Source organism: Pinus tabuliformis, chromosome 8, assembly GCF_031772625.1.
Source record: "Pinus tabuliformis cultivar Carrire ecotype Pingquan chromosome 8, CPIR1, whole genome shotgun sequence".
Lineage (NCBI taxonomy): Eukaryota > Viridiplantae > Streptophyta > Pinopsida > Pinales > Pinaceae > Pinus > Pinus tabuliformis.
The window spans coordinates 963,064,590-963,072,136 of NC_142294.1; the positions used below are offsets into that span (position 1 = coordinate 963,064,590).

At 39.1% G+C, this 7,547-nt stretch overlaps 1 pseudogene; it reads left to right on the forward strand.

Annotated features, from left to right (window-relative positions):
• Positions 1 to 2,053: 2,053 nt before the first annotated feature.
• LOC149238671 (sugar transport protein MST3 pseudogene) lies at positions 2,054 to 3,276 on the forward strand (annotated as a pseudogene).
• Positions 3,277 to 7,547: the final 4,271 nt, after the last annotated feature.

The window sequence follows — 7,547 nt, forward strand, 5'->3', positions numbered from 1 at the left end:
GAAATGCATCCATTTCATTCTTTAATTTCCTGTGCTTTAAATGCATCCATTTTTTGTGCTTTAACTTTTAACTCTCTATTTATTACGGATGATGTTAATGATATTGAACATGAAAACCTTACTCTAAAACTCAAGGGAACCAAAAATGCATCCATTTTGTTCATTAATTTCGTGTGCTTCTTTTACGTGCTTTAATTGTGTCTCTTTATTGCAGACGATATTAATTATATTAAATAGGTAGAGGAAAAGGCTCAAGAGCCAAGACTTCATCCACCGTTTGTTATGCAATAAGTTCTGGAATGTTTTATAGTAATATTAAATTTGACAGAGATTGATATATGAGAAGTCAAATTAATAAGTTTTATAGTAATATTGAATTGGACAGAAATTGATATATGAGAAATCAATTCTGGTAAATTTCCTATTCAGTGAATACAGCTATGAAGTTGAAAACGTACCACTACTATTCAGGTTTTACTAATGGTATTCTATATTAAAAAAAATAAATTTCTTTACCTTACATTTCATAGAGGTAAGAGAGGCGTTCCTTCACGAATAACGCTTGTCTCCTTGCTTTCTTTGATAGTGTACTCACCAATTGGAATAAGATCCATTAAGTACCCATCAGAGAGCCGCACCCATAAGAGTTTGTTATGACCTCAAAAAAAGGAATAATGACTAATCTCTGAGCTCACGGGATCTCCTATTTCTGTGTTTTAGGTGTATATTTTCCACGGGTTCAGTTATTCGTCCGAGCTTGTTCCTTTCCCATCTATCGAATCAGTTCACTATGAAGTTCTGCAAACACATTTGACTATAGCTACCTTGTCTACCGAATCACTTCACTATGAAGTTTTGCAAACACAACTGACTATAGTTACCTTGTCTAAGGAGATCCCTTCACCACTTTTGTCTCGCCTTTAATCGTCTCTCGCCTTTTCTGTCTCCCATTTTTTCTTTCACGAGGGATTTTCTTTAACCAGAACTCTTTAACCGGGGCTCCTTCCTCTCCTGTTGTTCAAGTGACCTGACGACAACCATAGCCCTTATCCCCAACGCCATCCATTATACCAATAGCCCTTGATCAACACCAGCTAGTATCCAGTATTTCGGTCCATCCTTTCCATTCCATCCTTTCTATATGGTTCCAGAATCTATTCTTCCGGGCCGACCTTTCTTGTCTTTCAATTGTGAATAGGAAGGGGTTTACAAAACATAAGGCTCTCTAGCGAGAGGGAAGGAGATGCTTGAACTGGTTGGATAACCAGTTCACTAATCGAAGGATCGATTTCCAATGTGCAGTAGGCGTGCAAGAACCTAATGAAACAGAGAAAAAATTCAAGGACCTAAGCAGAAGGAGGGAGGGGTAACTGCTTGAATCTGTACCCACCTTTGAGACCTTTTAATGGCTCATTCGTGCTTTTGTCAGAAACATGACCACAAATGTTCATTCTTGTTTAAGAAAATAATAAACTAGAAAAGAGTGATGGACAAGAGTTTGAGACTGGCTCAACAAAGTCTTGTCAAATGTCAAAAGTCGTTGAAGCAAGTTAGAAATAATTAATTCCTACTTGTCTATGGTTGTAACTCTCCATTTGAGGAGTTTGTTCCTACATAATAGGAATCTAGTTTCTCCTAGTTTAGTGTGTGGTTAAGAGAATCTCTCAACCACACTACTGTACGTCTAAGATAGCATTCCTATCTTGAGACTATTGATTATATAAATATGTGTGTAATTTCCTCATTCAAATTAATAGAATATATTATTGAGTGTCTGTAATTTTATCTTGGTATCAGAGCCCTAAGGGCCTGGCCCCTTGTGGGCTTGGTCGCTCCTGGGTTGAAGAAAATAAAAAGTTTGATAATTATTTTGTTTGTTTCATTTGCTGTTCAATGGATTCTCCGCATCTTTTCGTGTTTTGCTGGAGAATCAATCCTGCGACGTCTGAGATTGGGTCGCCTGGATTCGACTGTGAATTTCTGGGACTTAGTTGCTGACGAATACCATTGAGAGACAACCCTAGGTTCTGAATTAAAGTGCGATACCTACACAATGAGCAACTATGGCGATGAGGAGGATCAATTCTTTGAGTCATTGGATCGAATCGCCTCCACTTCTAGATCAGACACTGAAGAAGATGACAAATATTTGAACGCTGTAAATAAATGTCAGAAATCGAACACCATTCGAAATGGCTGCACTCTACCCGTGGCAGCAGCAGCATCGTTGGCATCAAAATATGAAGTATGGAAGGGTGAGCCCGGTTCCGTTCGGGAACGCCGCTATTGGCTTCTCCGAGAGCTAGGATTAAGCAATGATAGAGAGCTCCAGCGAGAACCCCCCTGCGAATTTCAGGCGATAGGAAATTTCTGAAATTCAGCCATCGCTACGGCGTCCACACTTTTGTGAAGATGGCAGTAGGATCTCCACTGCGAAATAGGCCCACCCAGCGAGCTTCTGAAGCTTCTGATCCGATCGATTGAATTTTCGTTTGAATCAGCAGATCCAATTTCTTGATCACCTTGTATAAAGATCCAGAATTGGGGGTGGCGTCTCTCTCTGGGTCAAATGCTGCCCTCTTGGCTGCAGTTATTCTTGGAGTGATGAATTTGGCTTCCATCATAATCTCCATTTTCATCGTTGACAAGGTAGGACGGAGGGCCCTGTTCCTCCAGGGTGGACTGCAGATGATCATTTGCCAGGTGTTGATTGCCGTGATTCTGGCGTTGAAGTTCGGGGACAATGGAATGAGCAAGGGATATTCATCCTTTACCGTGTTCTTGTTCTGCGCGTATGCCCTTGGCTTTGGATGGTCGTGGGGTCCTCTCAGCTGGTTGGTTCCCAGTGAGATTTTCCCCCTTGAAATTCGGTCGGCGGGGCAAACTATCAATGTATCAGTTAATCTGTTGGTCACCTTTGTGTTGTCACAGGTTTTCCTGTCCATGCTCTGTCATTTGAGATTCGGCATATTTCTGTTTTATGCCGTTTGGACGGTGATTATGACTCTCTTCGTCTATTTTCTCCTCCCCGAGACCAAAAATGTGCCAATTGAAGAGATGACACGAATATGGCAAGAGCACTGGTTTTGGAGCAAAATGAAATTAGATTATTCCACCCCTGGCGGTGAGGCTGTCAAATCTCTGGAATTTTTTGCAATTCTTAGTGGCAGTGTTGTGTGGCACGCTGGTGATCAAAGGAGTGGCGACCAAGTCTGCCTTGATTTCGAATTGGGTGAAATTGTCCTGTGGATGAAACAGACGAAGTTTGCGGTGTGAACCTGTGTACAGGAGCAAAGAGTTGCTGCGTGGAGAAGAAAGCAGCATGGGTAAATTTTTTGAACTGTTGGTGTGTGCGGACCTCCTCAATGTTCTTGATGCCTTGCTACTACGCCAGTCTGCTGCGTGGTTTGTTTGCAATTCACTAGTATGTTTGGTGCAGATCATAAGTATTGACATGATGTCATGTTGTATATTGTTTTAAGAATGGTCATGTGAGTAAAGTAAATCTGGTTGAAAAAATTAATTTATTTATTGTGACATTTAGCTTGGCAAACTATTGTCACGAGTATAAATCTATGTTGGAATTTGCCATTCCAACAATAGACAAATTTATTTGCAGGAATGTTCTACTACCAGATACGATGATGACATGACAATGAAAATGGCATCAAAGAATAGTGGTTGGAGCTGCATGATGATCGTGTTTGTGTGATCAGGAGAGTAGATATTGAAATGTGATGGAAGATTGGACTGTGGGGTCCTGGATTACTGTTCTTGAAGGGAAAATTGTGTTCTCTTCGTGTGGCTGTGAGTGCCTATGTTCCGGTTTCTTTATCAGTGGACCCCTCACAGATGAGGTAAAGGAGCAGCGACAATGTTTATGGTGGACAGCAAAATAGATGTTTGTTTAAGTTAGTGTGGTTTGTGGAATAGACTCCCTAGCATGTTATAAACAAGTCCAGTTGTTGTAATGGTCATTGTATGTACCCAGAAACTCCAAAATGTTGAATGAAATGTAAGCCTTTTAAAGGTATTTGAAAGTTCGTGGTGATCTTAAAACCACTTTGTAATGGATTGCCTTTGTGGCTGGTTGGTGGTGAGCCAGAAACCATCCATAGAGCCTTAGTGGCTACAAGATTTGCCCGGAGGTGGCACATTTAAGTTTCGAATTTGCCCGGTGGTGGCAGATCAGACTTGCCCGGTGGTGGCAGATCGGACTTGCCCGGTGGTGGCATATTGAAGTTGGCGGATTTGCCCGGTGGTGGCAGATTGGACTTGCCCGGTGGTGGCATATTGAAGTTGGCGGATTTGCCCAGTGGTGGTAGATCGGACTTGCCCGGTGGTGGCATATTGAAGTTGGCGGATTTTCCCGGTGGTGGTAGATCGGACTTGCCCGGTGGTGGCATATTGCCTGAGTGGCTAACGTGTACACGGGAGCTTTGTGCTCGTAAGAGCAGGTGGACTGCAGTAACACCTGGCTCACGGTCTCAGATATTGGTGTGTCTGAGCATAAGAGGGTTGGTGCACTTTTCTATCTGACAGTTGCGTCGAAAGGCGCAATCAGTGCAACTGTTTGTGATTGTTATTTAGACATGAATATTTGGCTTAGAAAGGCACTGATCTCTCTTTGTTTTTGGAAGTTCTGTACATGCAATTCGCCTGATGGTGATGGATTTGACTATCATGACAAGTAGTCATTAAGGGGGGGAGTTAGAAATAATTAATTCCTACTTGTCTATGGTTGTAACTCTCCATTTGAGGAGTTTGTTCCTACATAATAGGAATCTAGTTTCTCCTAGTTTAGTGTGTGGTTAAGAGAATCTCTCAACCACACTACTGTACGTCTAAGATAGCATTCATATCTTGAGACCATTGATTGTATAAATATGTGTGTAATTTCCTCATTCAAATTAATAGAATATATTATTGAGTGTCTGTAATTTTATCTTGCTGGGATAAAACTTCAGATGACTGGGAATTGCTGGTGGGATAAAACTTCAGATGAATCAGAATTATTGGCGGAATCAACATATGTTGAAGGACTCGGAGAATTGTCCTCATGTATTGGAGGCAGGGGTTAAATTTGACACCCGTATACCTGTATTTTGCATTTTTACCCGTAAAATATTCTCTATTTCAAAATCTCCACGTCATTTATAACTTGCCAATAATTTTTAAAAACATCAATATGACGGGCATATTAAAAAATGAAAAGTTATATATATATATATATATATATATATATATAATCCTGAGCTGAAGAATCGAGATACCCTGGTTAAAATTTAAACGTGAATGGTGAGACTCTAGACTCAGAGAGTGAATCATTGTGATTCATTAATATCTTCTTTAATGATCTTTGGATCCGTATCGCAAGTTACAACCTACAGGATAAAGTCATAAATGTCAACTTCCAGTTTTCAAGGGGTAAATGGCATAGCAATTAATCCCGTTAGTGACTTCCCAGCTACCCACTGCCCAGTTATGTTACGAACTTACGGTGATTCGCTTGCAAGTTGCAACTTCCAACTCCAAGTGCCAAATTCCAATCCACTGTAAGTTATTGTTGAATGTGAATTCCTGTGAGGAGCAGGGGCATAGGCAAAACTCTGCAAAGTCTGGAACTTCGAATGCTACAAAACCTAGAACTCAGCGGACCAAGTAACCGGTAAGTGATAGTCATACTTTGTTCTCTGCATTTTGATTATTTTGTTTCCAAAACATTAGTTGACACAATGGTTCTCCCTGCTTTGCTCAGTGTGAAACGAAAATGGTTACAATTGCAAATTAATTAATGCATAAGAGATTAAATAATTACAGATGATTGAATAATTATAGAGCACAAAGTTTTGGTATGTTAAAAAAATCTAGGTAGCCTGAAAATCCACCCCACCCCATATTTTAGGCTTTCTTATTTCCAGAAAATCGCCATTTATATACCAATCCCCTGATGGACCATGTTACCTTTTTCTATGGAAACAGGCCTTGGAAGTTTGGTGTTACTTATATTTGAGAGGGAGGCTCTGCTCCTCTATTCGTTTTTCTATGGTCTCTCCTTGCTTGCGATACATTTGTTTTTCTTTTTTCATTAAATTGGAGGGTTCTATGTTTTGCATGTTTTTTTTGTATGTGATTGGGTGCTTGCTATACATCTCTCTCAGGTAGTGGTAGTTTTTTTTCATTAAATTGGAGGGTTCTGTGTCTTGCTTGTTTTTGTATGTGCTTGCCTTTGTATATTCTGTTTGTGGTTTTATTATTCTGTGATGGATGTGTTGTGTTTGTGTATGTGAATCCTGATAGAAAGAAAAAACCTAGCAGCAGAGCCTGCCATCTAGAAAAATATATGAATGCCTATGGCCATAGCGTAGAATGGAGTGACACTCCATGAGCCAACATTATGAGTAAATATCTGAGGGTGAGTATTGGGATTTCTTTAATCATAAAATTTTCTCCTCCTGATTCCTCCATTGAACATAATTTATGAATTCATGATGTTAAGTTTTAATCGCAGAGATGTCCGGATTGCAATATGTGGAATGATGATTCAGCAAGGCACTGTGAGGCAATGGAACAAACAGTGATATTTATTTTGCACCGATCTTTGTGCAATGCTGAAGAGATACATATTCTAGATTTTAATGCATAGTTTCGTCCTTGACAAAATAAAAATGAAATTATGAGAAGAAATAAATAGAATAAATGAAGTTATGTGTGATCTTTTATTACAATGTGTTGTATATAAATAGCCTCGGCCACGTATGATGGCAGAAAAAGTGGATCCATTTTATTACAGTGTGCTATATATAAATAGCCTTGGCCACGTATGATGGCAGAAAAAGTGGATCCGATAGACAACCTTTCGCACTACTTATATTTGAGAGGGATGCTCTGCTCTTCTATTCATTTTTCTATGCTCTCTGCATGCTTGCTGGATATCTCTTTCACGCAGTAGTGTTTTATTTTTTAATAAATTGGATATTTCTCTATCTTGCTTGGCTTTGTGTATTTTGATTGTGGTTTTATTATTCTGTGATGGGTATGTTATGTTTGTCGCAACATTGATAGGGAAAGAAACCCTAGAGCCTGGCCATCTAAAAAATATATGAATGCTTGGATAACAATTTCTTCCTATCATCTTTACCCTCACGCCTAGCTTTAAGGACTTCAACTCAGATTGATGAAAGCGGGTCAGGCATGTGATGATTAGCCACTAGTTATATTTTACAACATTTTGAACGAATGAACTCATATTTCTCGTGCAATTATTCTAAATGGAGATAGGTGGAGTTATTAGGCAATTATTCAAATTTGTTGCAACAATATTTATATTCATTATTTTCATGTGAGAGTAATTATGAATATATTTATTTTCACTTTATAACATTAATTTTTGTTGTTTCTATACATATTTTCAATTTATTTTATCACTATTTCCATCTTTAAAAAAAAATGCAAAACATTTCAACACCCTGGAAAATTTGCAGAAAAGTTTGATCAACAGGTCTCAAAAGAAAGTGTAGCAATAAGATTTGAGTGCACTAGTACAT